Source organism: Lacerta agilis, chromosome 2 (assembly GCF_009819535.1).
Source record: "Lacerta agilis isolate rLacAgi1 chromosome 2, rLacAgi1.pri, whole genome shotgun sequence".
Lineage (NCBI taxonomy): Eukaryota > Metazoa > Chordata > Lepidosauria > Squamata > Lacertidae > Lacerta > Lacerta agilis.
The window spans coordinates 28201099-28222826 of record NC_046313.1 but is presented as its reverse complement, the minus strand read 5'-3'; the positions used below and the strand labels follow the sequence as shown (position 1 = coordinate 28222826).

Sequence of the window (21728 nt, the reverse complement as noted above, 5' to 3'; positions counted from 1 at the left end):
GTTGAAGACTTGCTTCCCTCTTCTCTTCTCCTGCCGCCCTCAGCAATATATCACAGCTTCTATAGCCTACATATAGTAGGGCTGACCTAACTGCGGGAGGCAGTGGAAGACAGGAGTGCCTGGCGTGCTCTGGTCCATGGGGTCACGAAGAGTCGGACACGACTAAGCGACTAAACAACAACAACAACAACAACAACAACATAGTAGGGCTATTTAAAATGAGAGTTGTCATAGCATCCTCTTTTTTGCAACCCTACTTATCCCTAACTAGTGAGGTCTGAGGACAAATTCATACTATACGTTTACAGCATATCCAACACACATTATAGCACATGGCTTCCCACAAAGAATTCTGGGGAACTGTAGTTCTATCCTATTCCCTTAACAAACTATAATTCCCAGTATTCTTTGTGGGAAGTCATGTGCTTTAAACGTGCCTTGGGTGTGCATTTGTATGGATCTGCCCTAAGTTTGTGTAACTGCAACGTTTCCTGACATTCAGCTCTTCTTTCACAGATAAGGCTTAAATCATTTCAATGAGATCTCTCTGCAGTGTAAATGCAAAACATACATTGAGCAGATGGCAAATTCAGTTTTTAAATCGCTCCCTTCCGCTGTCTATCCAACGTTAAAGCATTAACACTTGGCAGAAAATTGCATGGGGCAGTTTTTATATCACAGATGACACCTTCCTGGATTTAACTTAGCCTGGACACAATGAATACTGGAGAAAAGTATTTTAATATTTGATGGAAGCTGCCCAGAGTGGCCGGGGAGAACCAGCCAGATGGGCGGGGTACAAATAAATTATTATTATTATTATTATTATTATTATTATTATTATTATTTAGGTGAAAGGGATGGACTCCCTGCTTTGCCACAGTGAAACATCTTCCTTGCCAACTGTCTACCAAGAGAGATGTTAAACTTTGGGTTGCCTGTTTTGCAGAGCCCAGGCATACTCCTCTGAGAGGATAAAAGGCATCAAGCGCTTCCACGCAACCTGTCTATTGACCATTCATCCTTATTTGTTTGCCGGGCGCTTAGACTTAGGTGGCAATTGGCTATTTTAATGAGTATTCGTTCTGATTTGTTTTGGGAGAGGTCAGATGACATTGCTGATCACATCCAGGCCACACACGTAAAGCACTCTTTAACAATCACAGAGCGTCCTGGGAAGTGTCATTGGTTATGGGTGCTGGGAACGATGGCAGGTCTGTGAGGTCAGCATCCTTAACAAGTGACACTTCCCGGGATTCTCCATAAAGCATCATAAGAGTGCTTTAAATGTGTTCTGATTGGATTATAAGCATTCCGATCTGTTTGCCGGGCAGTTCAATGATGTGTCAAAGTCAAGTGTCACACCACACTCCCCGGTGCATTTTCGCCTCACTTTCCTTATCACAAAACTTCAGATCTTTTGGGGAAGCAGGTTTGCCGTGCAATACCTCCCTCATCAACTATAATTGTGCAACCTGAATTTGCTGGTACGTGATTGAATTCCACTGGAAAGTAGTGGTTGTCTGGTAATGCCCCCACTTCCTTAAGACATGCTGATAACCAGTTTTTGATAAAGGTGTCACATGAAGGAGGCTTCGTGATGGCAGAAATACAGGTATTTCCCATATCAGTCCTCCAGTGTGTGTGTGTGTGTTTGTTTGTTTTTTGTTTATATGTGTGCATATTGGGCAGGGAGCGGTCCCAGGAGGTGTGTTTATAAGTTAAGTCCTACATCAAGCAGTTCCTTTGGTAGCAGTCTTAAGCTAACTGTGCAGCTTGCAGCCAGGGTGGTGGTGGTAGCTATCAGAGCGTCACTTGAGGAAGTGGCACTTGTGCTTGAGGCTTCTAGCCCTGTCTACCCAACGGTAGGAAGGCAGCGCAGTGCACAGCACTGGTAGCAGCAGCCTGCACAACTCTTCCCAGGATTCTCTATGAAGGTAGTGGCAGTGGGCTTGCAACAATCATCAGGCAAAAGTGGAACCAGGGAAGCAGTTTCAGCCTAGCAGCAATGAGTTCCTAAAGTCACTTCCCCAGACTTTATATGTGTTTTTGCAGAATTCAGAATGGTGGTGGTGGTGGGGATATGTTTGTCTTGTGACTCTCTTTGGGCGCTCGTCTATACTTCATTTTCTGCTGCGCTTTCTAGGCAGAGGTCTGGGATTTCTAGGTCTGTGTCCGACCGCGGGGTTTTATTGTCCCATTGCTTCCTCTGGGGAAACCTGCGGAAAACCCGATTCAGTGGGTAAACAGCGGGTTTTCCTGGGGGAAGTGGTGGGTCAAAAGAGTGGGGGGAAACACTCAGACATGGACCTAGAAATCCCAGACCTGTGCCTAAAAATCTTGGCACAGAAGGAAGTGTGAGTGAGCTTTTTGTTTTTCTTCCTGATCTGCCTTTGTGATCCGTTTTGGTTTTTTGGTTGTGTGCACTTGTGTATTAAGCCACACACTTGCTGGCTTGTTTGGGCAGGATATTCCCCATCTTATGCATCTTTAAAAATTCCCTCAAAGAATTCTGGGCACTGTGGTTTGTTAAGGGCCGCTGGGAACTGCAACTCTGTAAACTACAGAGCCCAGAATCCTTTGAGGGGGATAATGTGCTTTAAAGGTATAGTGTATTACACACAGAGTTAATCTCAACTTCAGTGCTCCCTGCATGAAAATTATCATTTTATTATTTTTTAATTTATTGAATTTATATACCACCCTCTACCCGGAGGTCTCAGGGCGGTTCACATAAAAGATAGAATCATAGAATCATAGAGTTGGAAGAGACCACAAGGGCCATCAAGTCCAACCCCCTGCCAAGCAGGAAACACCATCAAAGCATTCCTGACAGATGGCTGTCAAGCCTCTGCTTAAAGACCTCCAAAGAAGGAGACTCCACCACACTCCTTGGCAGCAAATTCCACTGTCGAACAGCTCTTACTGTCAGGAAGTTCTTCCTAATGTTTAGGTGGAATTTTCTTTCTTGTAGTTTGAATCCATTGCCCCATGTCCGCTTCTCTGAAGCAGCAGAAAACAACCTTTCTCCCTCCTCTATATGACATCCTTTTATATATTTGAACATGGCTATCATATCACCCCTTAACCTTCTCTTCTCCAGGCTAAACATACCCAGCTCCCTAAGCCGTTCCTCATAAGGCATCATTTCCAGGCCTTTGACCATTTTGGTTGCCCTCCTCTGGACATGTTCCAGCTTGTCAGTATCCTTCTTGAACTGTGGTGCCCAGAACTGGACATAGTATTCCAGGTGAGGTCTGACCAGAGCGGAATACAGTGGTACTATTACTTCCCTTGTTCTAGATGCTATACTCCTATTGATGCAGCCCAGAATTGCATTGGCTTTTTTAGCTGCTGCATCACACTGTTGACTCATGTCAGGTTTATGGTCTACCAAGACTCCTAGATCCTTTTCACATAATCAACATAAAAACCACAATGTACATAATAAAAATAAAAAGAACAACCCAATAACACCTCTCAAGTAAACCGATTTTTTCTATAATGCCTTAGAAATTCTTAATTCCATAATACTATGTTGCCTGTATATGTAAGTTCGCTGTGTACATTATAGCCACTATGGCCAATGGTCAAGGATGTTGGGAGGCAGTTCAGCAATTTCTGGAGAGCCATAACTTCTCTGCCCCTCCAAAGCTGGCATTCCTTGCTTGAGTTACACACACTTTTAGTTCTTGCTTTGGGCTTGTGATTTGATCTAGACTGTGTTAAATTGATCTGTGGTGTGGCTAGCTCTCGTGTGTGAACAGTCTTGCTCAGTGGCCAGTGACATGTTTAATTGTATTAGAGAAGAACAGAGCCTGTTCTGTGGGCTTTTGCCTCCTCACCTCCCTGGACCCTGGACGTGCCCCTTGCCAAGAGTTGGCAATCACATTCCAGCCATTTCGAAATTCTTTTAACTCTTCTCTTACAGAAAATCTCATGAGCAGGATTCCTGCAATGCAGTGATTCACACACGCCCTCACCCGAAGCTGGAAGCGATGAGTTTACCACCTCCAGGAAAAGCGCACAAGATGGGAGGATAGGGCTGTGGCCATTCATTATCCTTTCAGGCATGCAGGAACCAGATGGCAGAAGGTAGCTAATGGCTACATCTTGGAGCCCTGCCAGGGGTGTGGTTCCTGGAGCTGGAAGAAAATTCACCCCTAGGGAGAAGGGAACTTGACCTCTTCTTATAAACACCACTGTGCTCCTAAGGAGCCTGGGTCTGCTTGGACACATTGGCTTTTACAAAGAAAGCTAGTTTTGCATGCTTTCTGAAGTGGGCCTAGGGATAGGAAGAGAAAGGCAGCTGTTTGGGGAGAGACAGGGTTTGCCACAGCACCAAATCACCCAAGTCAATGATGCAGAATGTTAAAGTGCATGCACAAGGCAACCTCCCATAGTGCTGAAATATAATGACTATCATCCTGAGAGGTTTCACTCTGTCTAGTAAAGAGGGCAACTTACAAGCCTTATCCCTGTGCCAGGGCCAAAGGCTGCATACATTTCATATGTTGAAAGCACATGGCTTCCCGCAAAGAATCCTAAGAACCAGTTTGTTAAGGATGCAATAAATTGTAGCTCTGTGGAAGGTAAACCACAGTTCCCAGTATTCTTTGCAGGAAGCCACATGCTTTCCATGTGCCCTAAATGCACGGTATGTACGCAGCCAAAGAGAGGATAAACCTTTTACACGCATGATAAATAATCTTCTCCCCTGTAAGAATGAAGCCCCCGGGGTAAATTAAAACTACTGCAGATAGGGATGTGGGCGAAGCTAATAAATACTGCGACAGCGGCAAGCTGCCTGATCTTGTGACACGGAACGTTTCTGAAAGTGAATATTCTGCTCTAATATTAGGTGGGCAAATATTAGCATGTGGTACACAAGGTGTGGTAGCTGGTGTGTGTCTTTAGAGAAGTCAGAACGCAAGTGCAAAGTGGAGAAATCAGCTTTTCGTGCTGCAGCGATCCAGAAGAAGCTGGGGCTTTGAGACAAGGAGGAGGCCACCTCCCCAACCCCCCCCCCCACAAAGGCAACAGTAACATGACAGTGACAAGTAGAAACTGAGAGCTCCTCTTTCCAAATAAAAGTTCCTTGAAGGCCGTGTGTGTGTGTGTGTGTGTGCGCGCACGCATTTGTGGGAAGCAAAGTGAGTTAGTCCAGGTCTAAGGCATAACTGTTTGTATATCGCCTCTAAGACCCAAGGCCATATGTGCAAGGCCTGTTCCAGGAAACGACTGAGGGAAGCCAGGCTTCCGAGTTCCCGACAACAGCTTCAATAACAGCAAATCAATGGGGGCCTGATCCCAACCAGAACAAGACCTCCCTGTTCCCTGGTCATCGCTTTCCTGATATTTTCGCTATGCTGGAAAAGAGGACTTAATATACAAAGGACTTTTCCAGAAACGGCGTGTTTGCTTTTTGCATTATGCAAAGTTGTTTTTGTTACTCTTTTGTTCTGGGAGGGGAGGTTTCCTAGATGCCTTTCTTCAGGGTAATGCCTGTGTTGCAAGGGTATCACATTTTTTTCCAGCACTCAAGTGACCCTTGAGCCGTCAGAAAGTGCTTTGCACTGTGCTTTTTGCAAGTGAACACATTATATTATTTTCTCCGACAAAGAGCTATTGATTCTTGACATTTGTTAGGAATGATATTACCAACGTTGTTGTATTAAATGAATAATATTGTACCTTTTATTGCTCTCTACTATATTTGAAACAATTTTTAACTAATTCAGCACTCAAGCCTCAATATTTTGTTGTGGGGAAATGAAGTCCCCTTCCCAGGCAATGGGGCCGTTTTGACTCCCTGGAAGTGGCATTGTCAGCAGTTATAGGTACCTATTGTATAGTACTTATGAAACCATCACTAGCATTGAGTAGTACAAGTCCTGTGCCCCTGCCTTAACAGCAGCACATAAACTGTGGGAATGTCACTCATATCAGCCTCCCTACATTTTCTGAGCTCCGCAGATGAGGCCTTGAATCTCTGGGTGCTTCTAGGCGACCTGTTTGTTGGGCATTCACCTGGTTGGGTTGCGGACCAATTTGTGAGGAGGTTTGCATTTCCCCCTCCTTACTGCAAAAGTCCTACTTTGTGGGGAAAGTAGGTTTGTTGTGTGCTCTCTCTCAGCTTTCTGAAAACGAGTTAAAACATTTTTATTTCATTAGGCACTGGTGGGTGATTTTTATTTTATTTTTTATTTTATTTTTGCTGTTTTAATTGTGCTGGTAGTTATTTTTTCTGCTTCTATTTCTTGTTTGTAATTTCAAGTGGCCTGCAGTTGCTATTTAGTTGTTCAGTTCTTTTATTTTATTATGTATGATTTGTTTTAAAAACAGCATCCCACTATTCATATACCTTTTGTTTCTTCTTCTTCTTCTTCTTTTTTAAAAAATAGCTTTTTAAAGATTTCCCCCTTAGCATTAGAGCACATACTTGACTTTTACTTTCTTTACCTGTCAGAGCATAGCTCTCCCTTCTAGAAAGGTTATCGTTTCATGTTATGTGAAAAGAGAACATCCCAGTTTGGATACTGATTGGTCAGTGGCACCATAAACATAGTAATAATCTCTGCTTTTTTCTGGGGGGATGCAAGGGTACGCATACCTTTAAACATTTTGTGAATTTAATGGCCTAATTGAAGGGCAGTATTTTAATATGAGTAGGATAATGAGAGTGCCCCTAAACATTAAAAAAGCACTGGTAATAATATTAACTTTTTGTTCACATAGGGCTTGTCCACACTTCGGCTTGTCCCGTGCGTAGAAAATACGGGTCAAAGTGGTTTGCCCCATCACCTTCCCAGGGAAAACTCACTCTTCGCTGCCCAATCAGAGCAAACATCAATCCATGGGCGTACCCAAGGGGGGGCAGGAGGGGGCACCTGCCCCCCCTAGAAGCAAAAAATAATAATTAAATGGTTATCGGCAGCCTAAAAGGAAAAAAAAAGCTCTCCGAAAAAGCTCAACTACCAGTCTTTCTCCCCCTCCCAAAATCTAAATAACAATTGAGCTCTGCCGACCGGCAGCCGGCTAGTGTGTGTGTGTGTGTGTCTTGCGCTGGCTGATCGTTGCAAAGGAGCTTTGGAAACAGTTCCCTTGCATGGTGAGTTGCAATGGCTGAGGATCCTAGGAAACTGAGTTTTTCAGCCATTTGGGGGCTTTCTGTTTGGGGGGAAAGTTTTTCTGTTTTTTGAAGCTGTTTTTGTTTGTTTGCTGTCTACATAATATGGTCAATAATCTAAAAACGAACCGAACCCCTAAAAAACGGGGCATTTCTCATCCCCCAAAAAGGTCAACAACTTTGAGCTGAACCCCCAAAAACGGGGGTAGATCACTGCTGAAAGTAGATCAGTCTCTTGGGAGTTGGCCACCCCTGGTATAAGACATGTAACTAGAATAATTTTTTAAAAAAAAATTCAAGCAAATAATTGTAATAACTACCGTAATAAAGCACTGCTATAATTATATATAATTTTCCTAAAATTTTGGTTTCATTCGCCTTTCCGTGCTGAAATGTCACAACCTGAACGACCATGGCTTGCCCCCCCCCCCAGTTTTGATCCTGAGTACGCTCCTGCATCAATCCGCTATAAAGCCCATTGAGGTTTGCTCCTATTCAGTGGTAGAGAGTGGGTTTTCCCTGGGGGAAAGCAGTGGGACAAGTGGAAGTGTGGACAAGCTCTTACATGGTGAAGTGAGGGGGGAAACCCTGAGCTCCTTCAGGCTTCCTTTTCTACCACATCTCTAGGCACAGGTACACACTTTAAAGCTCTGTGTCAAAATGCGCTTTCCTCTCCCCGGCTCTTTCCCCATGAAACCCCCCAACTTTACCGCTGAATTGGAGCAAACTGCAGTTTGCAGAATACCCGAATGTCCAGCTTTAAAGTGCGGACCTGTGCCTAGAAAGCATGGGGCAAAAAGTTAAGTGTGGGTGGTCCCTCTGAGGGGCTCTTAATTCTGTTCCAAATACCCACTGCTCATGGGCACAACATACTCCAGGGTCATCAGCTGATGAGGAGTCGGATGCTGGTGTCAAACTGAAACACACGTGAGCAGAGGGAGGTTGGGCAAAAGTTGGCTCAACTTCCATCAGCCTCCGTATTGGGATTTGTAGCCCAACCAGCCAGGCATAATGAGAGTTGTATTCCAGCAACATTTGTAGGGTACCAGATTGGGGAAGACTGCTCCCTCTGCACCAGAATTCGCTGCAGACTCATTGCTGAGGGAGACCACAGCAATAAGAAGGGGGAGCTTTTGCTAATCCCAGTGAGACTGGGCCTTGTTTGCTGAGCAGTCTCTGCCATGTTGTGCCTGGCACTTGCCACAGGCTCCAGTGCAGTGGTGCTACAGCTGTGCCCCTGGCAGGCGCCTGCTGTCTTTTTCTTCCTCTGTTCAACATAATTTGCTGGCCTGTGCTTGTGACTCACCTTCCCCCTTCTTACCCCACCAGTCTCCTCTGGAGAGGTTTACACAAACCTTGTTTGAAGAACAAATTAGTCACGATTCTCAGCAGGGCTACCCAGGATTGATTCAACAACAAATCCATGGGCATAAAAGGCATTGTGTGTGTGTTTGTGTGTGTGTGTGTGTGTGTGTGTGAGAGAGAGAGAGAGAGAGAGAGAATGCCACATATCTGCTTGCTTTCTCCTGGTTCTGTCTAAACTGTACACACACACACACACACACATGCATGTTTCTCTTGCCAGAACCTGGAAAGGCTGGGATGTTTAATTTTTTTTTAGGAAAAGTGATGCTTACAACCCACCTGGTTTGCAAACCTGAGGGTGGGGGTGGGGATGCACTCTCCACCTTCTCAGAGGCACGTCCGTTAATTTTTACCTTATGCGTTCCAGAACTGACACTAAAAACTGATGCCAGGGCTGAGTCTGGGTGAGCCCCAAATTAAGCTCTTGGGAGAGGACCCTTGCTCGTTGGCAAGGTTTGCATGCAGAAGGTGCAGGGTTTAATCTCCAACGCTTCCAGGTAGGAGATGTTTTCTGTCTGAAACCTTGGAACGTCGCCGTCAGTGTAGACAATACTAAGCCAGGTGGACCAAAGGTATAAAAGCAGCTTCCTGGGTTCTTTACTAAACTCTGGTTGACCCTTCTAGGTTAAAAAAAGAAAGAAAAAAGAATGAGATGAAAATCCCACAGCATTTCAAGGATGCTGTGTTGGGAACCAATAGTAAAGGGTGTTCTGCCACGGCTCACATAGACACCAAATGCAGGATGACTGTGACCACAGTGATCCCCACTTCAGAAGGGAGATGTGGTGGTTGGGCAAATAAGTAAATATTCACCAAAGGAGCCCCAAAGTAAAATTCTAGTTGAACTAAACCACCTGCAGGGGCATAGGAAGTGGGGGGCGGGGTGGGGGCAGACCGCCCCACATTCCATCATGGAGGGGGTGACAAATTATCAAGGAACAATTACTGCCCTACTAGGGTGGTTCATAATAAACTTTAAAAAAAAATGCTTGCTCCAAAGGTCTTACCTTACTACACTAGGGATTATATAGCTATATATGAAATTTCATGCATATCAGTTAATATCTTGACCCTCCTCCATGAAAATAGCTGTTTACTTGGCCGTTTTCCTATGTCGTCAAGGCTGAAATTTCAATTCAGTGGAGCACTTACGGTTCCCAACCCTAACCCTGTGGAAAGCCATCTAATTAGACTTTAATTTGATTTTGATATGTTTTTAGGAGGTAATTTAATTATTGTTTGATTTTATACCAATGTGATGTATCTGACGTTAGCCGCCCTGAGCCCGACTTTGGCTGGGGAGGGTGGGATATAAATAAAAGTTTATTATTAATTATTATTCCTTTGTAAGAAAATATGAAATAATGTAAAACCATTTTTGCAGGCAAAAAAAAATCAATGGGGGGGAGGGTTGACAAGAATTTTTCCACACCGGGTACCACCTGACCTTTCTACGCCTCTGACCACCTGATAAAAAGAAAAGATCAAGGTTGTGTGAATATGCAATAGCTTCCCAGTTCATTTGCCTCAGGCAGCTGGATCTGGTGTGGTTTGGATCGTCCTTGTATCTTCTACAAGACAGCCTTTGCCAACTTTGTGCCCTCCAAATGTTTAGGACTATAGCTGTGCTGGCTGGGGCTCATGGGAGTTATAGTCCAAAACATCTGGAGGGCACCAGGTTGAGAAAGGCTGACATAAGACAGAAGCCATTGAAACTGGCATGCTATTTAACAGGAAGCTGAATGAAGCCATGACCCCAGTCCCCGGCTGTGTCCTTCTTGCTGGCTCAGAAAATCCCCCACCGTTTCCCCTGAATTATGTAAGTGATGTGAGGGCAAACTCAAACTTCACAGCAGCAATATGGATGATACCAAAAATAGGCACTGGAAGCCCAGTAGGTAAATCCACATCCACAATCTTTACATCTCATCTTCCCACCAGTAAAATTGGTACAATAGTGACCTACAATATGCCCGAGGCAGTTTGCATAGAAGCAATAAAACAATGAAGTGCTTACTGGAACTGCAAAGGGGAAAGCCGAAGGGGCCTTTCTGTCAGCTCTGGTACCTTTGGATAAAAGTAAACAAAGGGTGGCCCCCAGAAGAAAAAATGGAATGTAGTTCCCTCTGTCCAAGGTAGTAATTTGAGAACTGCATGATATGAATCACTGTAGTATACTGGATTTATGGGTGTGTACATGGATGATGGATATGCACGTGCAGATTATAAAATGGGTGTGTTATGGTTGTGTACAGGCTGACGGGAAGCAGGCCCCACATAAGAGTTGTGTAAGCTGCCGCAGCCTCCACTCCACCTCCCTGTTACTGGCTCCACGCTGCCCTATAGGCAGATGGGAGGGAAGGAGTCACAACAGTGTCTTGCTCAACCTGAATGGAATCAGAACAAACTTGTTCTGGACGTGTGCCAAGCTGGAGAAACCAAGAGCCGGGAAGAAGTGGGGGGAGGGATGCTACAGCATTGCCTAGGAAGCCAGAGCTGGGTTATGAAGCCTGATGTGACAAAGTAAAAGTAAAGGTGTAACAGCATGTGAAGGAAAATGCACACGACTCTTTGCGTCCAGGCAGGCCAAGGAAGCTGGGTCCAATATACCTAATCCAGGTGTATCCTCAATCCATGAAGGGGCTGGGGTGGGTAGACTGCACTGACTCAAAAGCAGAAACCTAGAGCAGTCGTGTGAATTTACCTTTGTAATTGCTGTTCTGTGCGTGTGTTTGTGGCAATGTTTCATGAGCGCTGGGCAGGGCTCTGGTGCCAGAGAAACATCAAACATCTGAACAGTTCTCCCCAAGGTACAAGGGGCAGATCAGAGATTTAAAGTGGCGTCTCTTTGAAATGGGCATGTGAGTTTGGCTCAAGGTCACATTTCTTGGTGCCTGCCCTCCCGGGCAGTTTTCCCGAGCTATCCCAGTCGTACCAGGATCCTGTCTGGGATGGGACGAGATAAAGTTGAAGTATCTTCTTGTTCCCGCTGTGTTCCTTTCCTTTCCAAAGAGACATTAGCCCTACCGAAAAAGGCACTTTCCAAGAAGCTCTGTAAAATTTGGCAGACAGTGCTGCTGTGTTGGACACCAAGGTGTGTGTGTATGTGTGTGTGTGTGTGTGTGTGTATGTGTGTAAGAGAGCCAGTGTGGTGTAGTGGTTAAGAGTGGTAGACTCGTAATCTGGTGAACCGGGTTTGCGTCTCCTCTCCTCCACATGCAGCTGCTGGGTGACCTTGGGCTAGTCACACTTCTTTGAAGTCTCTCAGCCCCACTCGCCTCACAGAGTGTTTGTTGTGGGGGAAGAAGGGAAAGGGGAATGTTAGCCGCTTTGAGACTCCTTTGGGTAGTGATAAAGCGGGATATCAAATCCAAGCTCTTCTCTTCTAAGAGACTATGTGTGCTGCAGTCGGGCTGCAAGGGTTAAAATGCAAAAGGAGAAGCATGCAAAGGCTGGGATCCTATAATGAGCGGGAACATATTCTGAGGCGATAATTGCAACTGAGCTTTCACTGTGCCTTCCTCCAGCCTGGACTTTTGAAGTTTGGCATTTGCCAAGGACTCTCCGTCCCATAAGAGTTTCCTTTTAATTTTTTCCTAATGTTAGATTTAATCCCACAATAGGCTCCTTTGTATTTACAGAATAGCTGCACCAGAAACACTTTCAGCTACCTTTCATATCTGCATAGGCAATTAAAGGTGGTGGGTGGCAGAAGGGAAGTAACAGAATGGCATTTGTGTCCACGCAGTTACATGGATCAGATTTAACTTCTAGGCATGCTCAATGCAGTCTGAAAACTCTAGTGAGCACGTGTCAAAAGGTTAAATAGGATTAGTGTTTTACCAGGGACAGGAATAAGAAAAAGGTCTGTCTGCCTCTGGTATATAAGGATGGCTGGACAATCTGACAGTGCAGTCTGCTTTGGAAGAAAGACTTTGTAGACAACAGTCCTTGTCCCAATGCAAAGATCAATCTATGCCCCGTTGTCCAACTGGCCTCGCTATGTTGCTATGTTTGCCCTGTGATGTCACCCTGTGATGTCCTGAAACCAGCATGCCCCAATTCTTGTCAATCCAGTGCCCATTGGAATCCCCTTCAGATTTACTAGGACCAAGAATTTTCTGGGCCAAGAATAGATGTTTTGGCACTTCAGCTTGCATGAGTCGCTGCCTTTCCTGCCAGGGAGCCAAGCAGTGGTTATTGCTTCCTCTTCTCCTTGGTTGCCTCCCCAATTTGGGGAAGAAGGAGGAGGGATGACATGCCTGCAGCTCCTGTTACCATAGGAACAAGGATTTGTTTAAATTCTTCCTCCAAAATGTCAAGACTTTTCTTTTTGTATGTGCATGCGTGCGTGTTTCTCCCCAACAAGCTTCCTGTTACGCAGGATAGAGATTTACTTGGCTGCCTTGGAAACCAAGAGGGATAGCTAGTGCTACCCACACTAAACATCTGCTCCAGAGTTTGTACACGTTACTAGCTTAAAACACAGGGTGTTGGTATGCGTATTGTTGTACACAGCAGAGAGAGGGCAGGGATGCATTCACACAACGCATATTCCCTGTTTGGTTTCCCTGTGCCCGAACCCTCTCCTCTGTCATCTGTGCATGCGCTGCGATCTGCACATGTGCGAGGGCCGTCTTGGAAGTACACACCTCAGCTTGACTGCAAAGCAAACTTGGGTTATGCTTTCAAATCAGTTGGAAGCTGGTTTGAGGGAACACACACCCAACAGCAGTATTTCTCAAGAAATACAGGATTGGTATGGATTGTGGCTAATGTCACGAGTACATGGCTTCAAAAACCAGAGGGGAGAGTGCACTGGAGCCATGGTAATGTGTACACAGCCCCAGTCAGCCGAGGAAGCAGAAAGTTTGACATAACAGAGAGCAAGAAGGAAAGGAAGGGCATGGTCAAAGCAGGCTCACTCAAAGCTGGATGTATCTGAGTGTGTCCTCCTTATTTTACCGGTATTTTGCTGTCTCGGGTGAGGCTGCTGGGTGAAGTTATTAAGACCAACAGGAAGATAATTCCGATATGTTTGTTCAGCTGCCTGCTTCCTAGGGGTCTCAAAAGCAGGTGTCCTTCTCCCTGGTGGTTGTGATGGCTATGTGCTACATTCAATGCTGGAGGCGGTATGGACTGAACCTTTCCAGGGGAAATTCATAGAATCTTAGAGTGGGAAGGGACCCCAAGGGTCATCTAGTCCAACCCCTTGCAATGCAGGAATCTCAGCTAAAGCACCTAGGACAGATGGCCATCCAACTTCTGCTTATGGAAGGAGAGTCCACAACCTCCCGAGAGAGACCATTCCACTGCCAAATCACTCTTACTGTCAGATAGCTCTTCCTGATGTTCAGTCAGAATCTTCTTGTAACTTGAAGCCATTGGTTCGAGTCCTATCCTTCCGAGCAGGAGAAAACAAGCTTGTTCCCTCTTCCAATTCAATAAGGGAAGGAAAACCCTGCTGCCAGTCACCCGTTAACGATATCTCAGTGACACCCCCTCCCCCCCCCAGTGGCTGGGAATCACAAGTGGGAAGAGTGCAGTTGTGCTCAGGTGCTGCTTACAGTCTTCCCACATTGCACCTGGGTGGCCGCTGTGAGCATAATGCAAGATGCTGGGCTAGAATTGCCTTTGGCCTCACCCAGCAGAGCTCTTCTGATGAAAGAGGGAGCTTCTGGAACCTTCCACAAGAGCTTCATGCCTTTGAATGGCATCCACGTTTTTGAAATTGCTCAAATGTCTCTGCCATGCTGTGCCCGTAAGTTACTAGTGCAGTGTAAACAGATTCAAAGAGCATTCAAGGTCAGGCATCAAAGCAGGAGGCGTCTGAATGAGTAAGCTCTGCTCCTGGCTATAACATGGATTTGGAAAGTTACTCTGTGGTTCCTGATGAGTCAGAGAAGGATCAGAAAATACCAGTGATGGCTTCTCCCTTTCCATACTCGCTGCATCCTAAACCACCCTCAGTTGGCTACTACTTCTGTGATGATGTAGTTGGTGGTAGAAAAAAGTGTGGAGGAAACTGAGCAAACCAAAATACAAGGCACCTCCAGACGGGTCTTTTACTGTGGGTGCATCCTGCAACATGTCATTGACACATTAAGTGTGAATCTGATGTGATAATTATCCTGGACTGTCTGCTCTATGTTTCATTGCATTCTTTTTTTTACCAGTATATAAAAAGCAAATTCACTCTCCCCTGCACCCCTGGCTTTATAGGTAAATGAAAGAGCATTTGTTTAATAAACCATGGCTTCAAGGAGGCTTGTTTCAAATAAACCATAGTTAACATTAGCCACTCTTTGTTGATTTGGATGCAGTTAAACAAAAACAGGAGCCGGAGCTTCTGAACTCCTCCTTGGTCCTGCACTGGAGGAAAGGGAGGGCGGGCATATGATACCAAGGCTTGCTATGACTTGTTCTTAACACATCAAACTATGATTAAGCATGACATTGGAATTGCACCATAGTCATGTCTAGTTGGGCTCTATCTCTTAGTTCCCTCACTCTCCCTATCTGTAGTATACAAATCATAATACAGAGCTGCTTTGGGGCATGCTGTCAGCATCTGATATAGTGGGGAAAACGTTTGGCCCCCTTGGGCCATGGAGGATTCTATGCTGCTGGTGCTGACCTGATTATTATTTTTTTTTTTACATCGCCCCTGCCCTGGCTGCCCCTGTGGAGCATGCAGAGTGCCACCAGCCAGGGCAGAGTTGCCCAAGGGCCCGTCAAAGCTAGTGCTGGCATCGACTTTTTTACAGGGCTGTTGTATGGATTAGTCAGGTGGTATATTATAAGATGTTGGGAAAGATGGAGGGCACAAGGAGAAGGGGACAACAGAGGATGAGATGGTTGGACAGTGTTCTTGAAGCGACTGGCATGAGTTTGGCCAAACTGCAGGAGGCAGTGGAGGATAGGGGTGCCTGGCGTGCTCTGGTCCATGGGGTCACGAAGAGTCGGACACGACTGAACGACTGAACAACGAACAATATCATAAGAAGCCCTTTAAACTCTCATAAAGTATTCTATGTGTTGACTATGTAGACACATTCATATTATTAATTCAGCCTAGTATCTAAGGCGCCTTGCCCTCAGAAAGTACAGGTCCCATGACTTCCCCCCCGGGGCTACTGCTTGCCTCCACTTGCTCTGTGCTGGGAGTAGCAAAAACAGGGGCCATATCAGGAACTGCAGCTTGCTGGGGAATTTCTGGTGCTTTTTTCTGTTTTAACTGCCTGACAATATTTCTCTTCCCTTTCCATGAACCAGCTCCTAGGGTGGGTGCGTGTGTGAAGGATCGCAACTGGAGCGTTTCCCTGAAACGCCAGCACTGCCGGGCTATTGAAGTGTGGGGAAAATAGCGAGAACTGGCTGCAATTTCCTCAGCATTGTGGCCACATCTCATTGTCCTGTTGAAACTGCTTGGAGTCTGGTCAAACAGGGAAGCAGGTGCTCCGCTCCGCTGTCCCTACACCACATTTCTCAGCTGCTAGTTCCCTTTTCTCTTTGCAAATTATGCAAATACGATGACATTTCCTTCTTTCCTTGCCACCAGGAGAAGCACAGTGCCCAGATAAGACACTGGATGGGGATTTCCTCCTAGAGGAGTTCGCCTAATTGCCAAGATGAGAGTAAGCGCAGGAGAGTCCTGTGAATTTTCTAGGCAGTGGCCGAAACCCAGACAACCGTGAAAGTAGTTCCACGAAGTCAAGAGAGTTTGCTGAAAGGCAAATTGATCTTGAAACTTAGGGTATTTTTGTAATATTTGTAACATGACGTGTTGGTCAGCTGAGAAACAACATGTCGTAGTTAATTTTACTTGCGTGACACCGTTCTCTTGCATGAGCCTAAGCAGTTCTTTTGCTCCTGGCTATCCTTTTAGCAGGGGTGGAAGCAAGATTTGCCTAAAAGCAATAAGATTCAGGCCTTTCAGGTCCCAGGACCATTTTTAGCAGATGTGTAGCTGCAGCAACCATGACCCCTCCAGACTTTCATATCAGTTTTAACCTGATAGGCTCTGAAGGTACTGGTGATATTGTGCATTGCACTGATAAAGTTCCTTCCATTTACCATTGTGGGAAAAGGAAACAAATGGATGGGGGATGGGGAAAAGGTCTATCTACAGCAGCAGTTAATCCTTGGGGAATCAAAACCCCAAATTCAAGGGCAGTAGAGCAGGGGTAGGGAACACTTTTGAGCCCAAGGGCCACATTTCCTTCTCGGCAACCTCCCAGGGGCCATAGGCCAGTAGTGAGCCAGAGACAGAAGTGGTTGGAACAATGAATGTAAATTTTACCTTTGCGCAGTAGGCTAGTTTCTACACATGTATCTCTCTATCCTCCAACCAGGGAAGCACAAATCGTTATCAGAGTTCAGTAACACATCCCAGCTAGATAAAACCACTCAAGGAGTGTGGGAATATGTTTCACAGGTGCCCTTGCACCTGGTTATTTGTGTTTATTTATATTTACTTTGTAATATCCTTCCACCTTGGAAGGAAAGGTAAAAAAGGATCCGACGGGCAGTTCACTGCATGGATCCTTCCGCAGTTAAAAAGGGTGCTTTAGTTTAAATAAGGTAACTGTCATTAGTCTTCTTCCCGCCTAAACTTAGCATGGTAACAGGACTGTAATTGGTTGTTATGCTTGTTATGACATTGGTTGACCCTTTAATAAATAGCGGCCGCTCCCTGTTTGTGGTGTGGAGAAAGCGCGAGGCAAGCCGAGTAAGATCATCGTTGCGTGGCAAGCACAGATAGAAAGAGAAACTGAAACCAACCACGCAGGGTAGCGGTAGGCTTCTTCACCAGACTGCAGTCTCCGTTGTATTTATTTCATTTTCGTTTTTGAAAAACCTTTTATTTGGCCGTCTAGTTTCTGGCCACCATTTAGTTTCGTTCTTCTTATTTTCCGGAACCTTTTGGAACTCGCAGACGCTCGCAGAAAACTTCCGAGGCAACAACATTCGAACTCACAAGCTATAACCTTCAGATCGTGGCCAGTGGACCCTTTTTCACAGCGCGGTGGGAGCAGGACTCCAGCATTACCGGCCGTCCCATCCGCAGGCTACCCCCACAAAGGAGAGCCTGAATATAGAGAGGCTTGCAGTGCCACATTTGGGTCCCAGGCCTGAGGTTCCCCACCTCCTGTAGTAGTATTGTGAGATTTGGAGGCTGGGAATGAGAGGATAATTGAAGCCAGAGGCACTGTTAGAGACCTCCTCAATGGAACCTCAACTGAATGAAATATTGCAGCTGATGCTATGTGGGAATACGTTTTAGGATTTTCCCGTGCGATAGCTGCTTTGTTAATCCTTCCGCGCTACTGCGCAGAAGGAAAGAAGATCCGGCCGGAGACTGGAGCCTGGATCCCTCCGCGCCTCCCCGAAAGCGCGCCAGGAAGCCTCCTGGTAACGGTCGCAAGGCTGGTTTCCCGCCCGGAAACACTCGTTATTGCAATGCTGTTATTGGTTGATGCTTGTTTGATGATGCCAATAAATAATTTGCCAATAAATAGCCCTGCCTCTGTTAGCTCGACGAGTACGAGCAGAGCGACACAGAGACGGAGAGCTCGCTCACAAAATTACCGACTGCAGTCTGCTTTATTTGGCCTCCTTTCTGCTTCTTCGGCTACACCTTTTGCTTTGCTTCTTGCTGCCTGTTCTATCCTTTTCAGCCCTTCATCTACTTCCAAAACTCCTCACGACCTTCAAGAACCCTCATAACCAGAGACCTTCATAACCAGTGGGAGCAGGCTCTCCAGCGACTGGTTATCCCAACAACTGGTTATCCCGACAATGCTATAGATTGGTTTATTCTTATTTTTATTTTACTAATATTGATGTTCAAGTACCATATTTTATGAAATAAAAAACAGAAGGCATATAGAATTAAGTTACTGACTGGTTCTTTGTGTTTTTGTTTTTTGGCATTGTTGAGTATGTGCATTATATTTATATCTATATAAAACACATGTGCATGTGATTATATCTATAAATCAACAGGAATAAATTGGATTAAATGCAGGTAATTTGATTACATTAGGCTGGTAGATCAAACTTTCCAGCACACAAGTACAGGCACATTTTAAGGGCAGCCAAAATAACTCTGGACAGGCATAAGTGCACTGAAATAAATAGCTTGCTGTAGAAACAAGAGTAAACTCCCAACTGCTAATCTAAATGTGCTTCAGTGTGGCAAAGATCCTAATGATAGACTCTTACTCTAATAGGACAGACTGCCAAGTCAGACTGGATTTAGACTCCAAGTGAGGTCAATGGACGCCACCCAATTATCTGTTAGTCCTTGTAATGCCCTGATTATTTTGTCCACTTTTGGCTGCAATCCTATACCCACTTTAATAAATGGCACTGACTTCTGCTAGGCATGTACAGGATTGCTCTGTAACAGTCCTTGTGACTTCATTAATAGTACAAACCTATGCATGTTTACTCAGGAAGTCGGCCCCACTGTGTTAAATGGAGCTTACATCCTTGTAACTGTGTTTAGGATGGCAGCCTAAGAAATCCAATTTGGGGGGGGGGTGTTTAGCGGGTGGGTGTTAAATGGCTCACAAATTTATATCTGTAGGAGCTTCTGAAAGGAGCTACTGCATCAGACTCATGATCTGCCCATCAAAATTTATTTATTTATTTTTTAAATAAGAATTAATTGGATTTTCACAATAAAAATACACAAAATACAAACACTATCAAAAAAACTACAAAACAATACAAAAATACAAAAAAGAAAAAAGAAAACTTACACACACTTATCTATCCTTATCCTCTTTATAATCATTATTTTGGGACTTCCTCGCATCCTCTCTTCTGCGTTCATTTCTAATCTTCTTTAGTAACTTTATAACATTGTAAAATCTTCCTTCTCACAACTAATCTTAATCTCACAAATCATAATCATCATATACCTAAAATCTTATTCCTAATAAAATAAACATTACACAACTCCAACTTCTTATATCCTCTCTTAACTTAATTTCTGATTACTGTAGCCTAAATCTCTTCTGATTCCAATTTCAGATATTAATTAATCACATCCTATCAAATAATTAAATGTTTCTTCCAGTTCTCATACACTGTTTGCCCCTCTGGTTTCGGAGTTCCGTGGTCAGCCATTTTTATATCCACTTTAAATATCTTCCTTTACCCCATACTTTTCCTAACCATCCTAACCCTTCCCTTTTCCCTTCCCATCCCCCACAGGTCTCCCCCCCCCCCAAAGTCCACTCTTTCCAGCTCCTTCTTCTTCTTTTGTTGTTTCCATTATGCCCAATTTTAAGCTTGAGATTCCTAGTTGTATCTTCTTCTTTTCCAGGTTGTATCTTTCTTCTTGGTGGATAACTGCTCTGACATAGCCATAAAGTGTCTCTTCTTCATTCTCTGTTACATGTTGCATTTTCCTTTGTTGCTATCCTTGAACTCTTGGTCTCTCACTCCAAGAGCTCTCTATTCTGTCCAGTCCCTGGGCTCCAAGCCTCTCACACTTAAAGAGCCCTTCTTGTTTTCCTAATTGTGAATCCTTGTAAACCACCTCTTCTTCATGCCCATCAAAATTTAAACTTGCCTATGCTTTGAATGGTGAATCTGCTGAGTTGCTCACAGAAGCGGATTTAGGGGGGCACAACTCTTTTGGTTGTGCTGGGAGTGGAGTCTTGGGAGCAAGCCAGGGTGTACAGCAGCTATGATGCAGAATGGAAGGTGAGAAGCAGGGGTGGGTGGTCACATTTTGGTGTTGCACAGGGCACTGCTGAAATTTGGGACCCCCAAGGTCTGTCTCTGCTGCTCATGCTGCTGCGACCCAAGTCTGAATTTATTTCAGCACTGTACATATGGCAAATTGTGATTAATGGATTTAGTTTGAGGATGGGTCATTCCTACTTTTAAATTCTAATTATTATTATTTTTACATTAGTCCTTGTATATTTTACTCTTGTTTATTCCCTACTGTTTATTAATATTCTATGTGTTGCTTTTAAAACTGTTGTAGAATTTATCTTTAACTACTTTTGTTACGACCTATTGGTTTAAGCAAATGTATATATTACCTACTGAAATATGTATGATAAGTAAATTCTGATACTGGAATATCCTAATCCCCCCCCCAAAAAAAATTCACTCATTCGCTGATTGCTGAACGTGCTTATTTAAAAAAAATTTCATACTACTTGATTGTAGTAAAACCTCTAAGTGATTTACAAGAAATATTAAATTATCAATAAAAAAGCTAAAAACATTTTAAACTAGTTAAAACCAACAGTAAAATAGATTAAAACATGTCAACACCTTCATGTCTGAACATTACACTTAAACTGTTCAGCCTATCACCCATTCCCACCACCCTTCTGAGTAATACCCCTCCTCACTCTCTCACTACATATAAGGGTCTGGTGACTTCTGTTTCAGTGTATCTGAAGAAGTGTGCATGCACACGAAAGCTCATACCAAGAACAAACTTAGTTGGTCTCTAAGGTGCTACTGGAAGGAATTTTTTTATTTTTTTATTTTGTTTTAACTAGTTTAACTAGTGTAATCCTCTGTCTCCTTTAGGATTAAGCCCTTTGCAATAGCCAATAAAAACTGTTTGGGAGTCTTTCATCTTGGGTACTTACCTGGGCAGGATGGAGGCGTCTGGCGCTCTCAGTGTGGAGGCCTTGCGGGAGCAGCTGCTCCAGGGGCTTGAGGCAGAGCATGTGGTGGAAGAGCACACAACCCCTGGACTCTGTGCCACAAGCTTCAAAGTCCTAGAAGCTTCCCCACGATTCTGAGGAAAAGCACTGTTGCATCGGCATGGGTTGGTCAATGAAGTCTTACTGGAGGAGTTGAAGCACATTCACGCCTTTGAGCAGAGAACGCCAAGGCCAGAACAGTGGGCAAAAGAACAAGAAGCTAAGTGAGAGGGGAGCTCCTTTGCCTTGGAAAAGAAGGCAGCAGCCCAGAGACTAAAACAAACTCCCAAGGGGATGGGAGAGGGAGCTGTGGAGCAAACATAGGATGCAGGCGTGGAACCCACCCAGGTCCCTCCAGTGGGTATACTAGGAGGACTTGGAAGAGCATGTAGCAAAAAAATAAAATGTAAAATAAGCTGGGTGGGAACTGAGAGAAAATGGAATGTGTTTTTGCCATATTGACATAGGTCTAATACTTCTTTTTAAAAACAAACAAACACGAAAGGTTTTTTTTAAGTATATTCAGGGAGTACCACTGACAGAAT

At 44.6% G+C, this 21728-nt stretch overlaps 1 pseudogene; it reads left to right on the top strand.

The window, feature by feature from the left end:
* Positions 1–21127: 21127 nt before the first annotated feature.
* Positions 21128–21411, top strand: LOC117042898 (annotated as a pseudogene).
* The last annotated feature ends 317 nt before the right edge of the window (positions 21412–21728 follow it).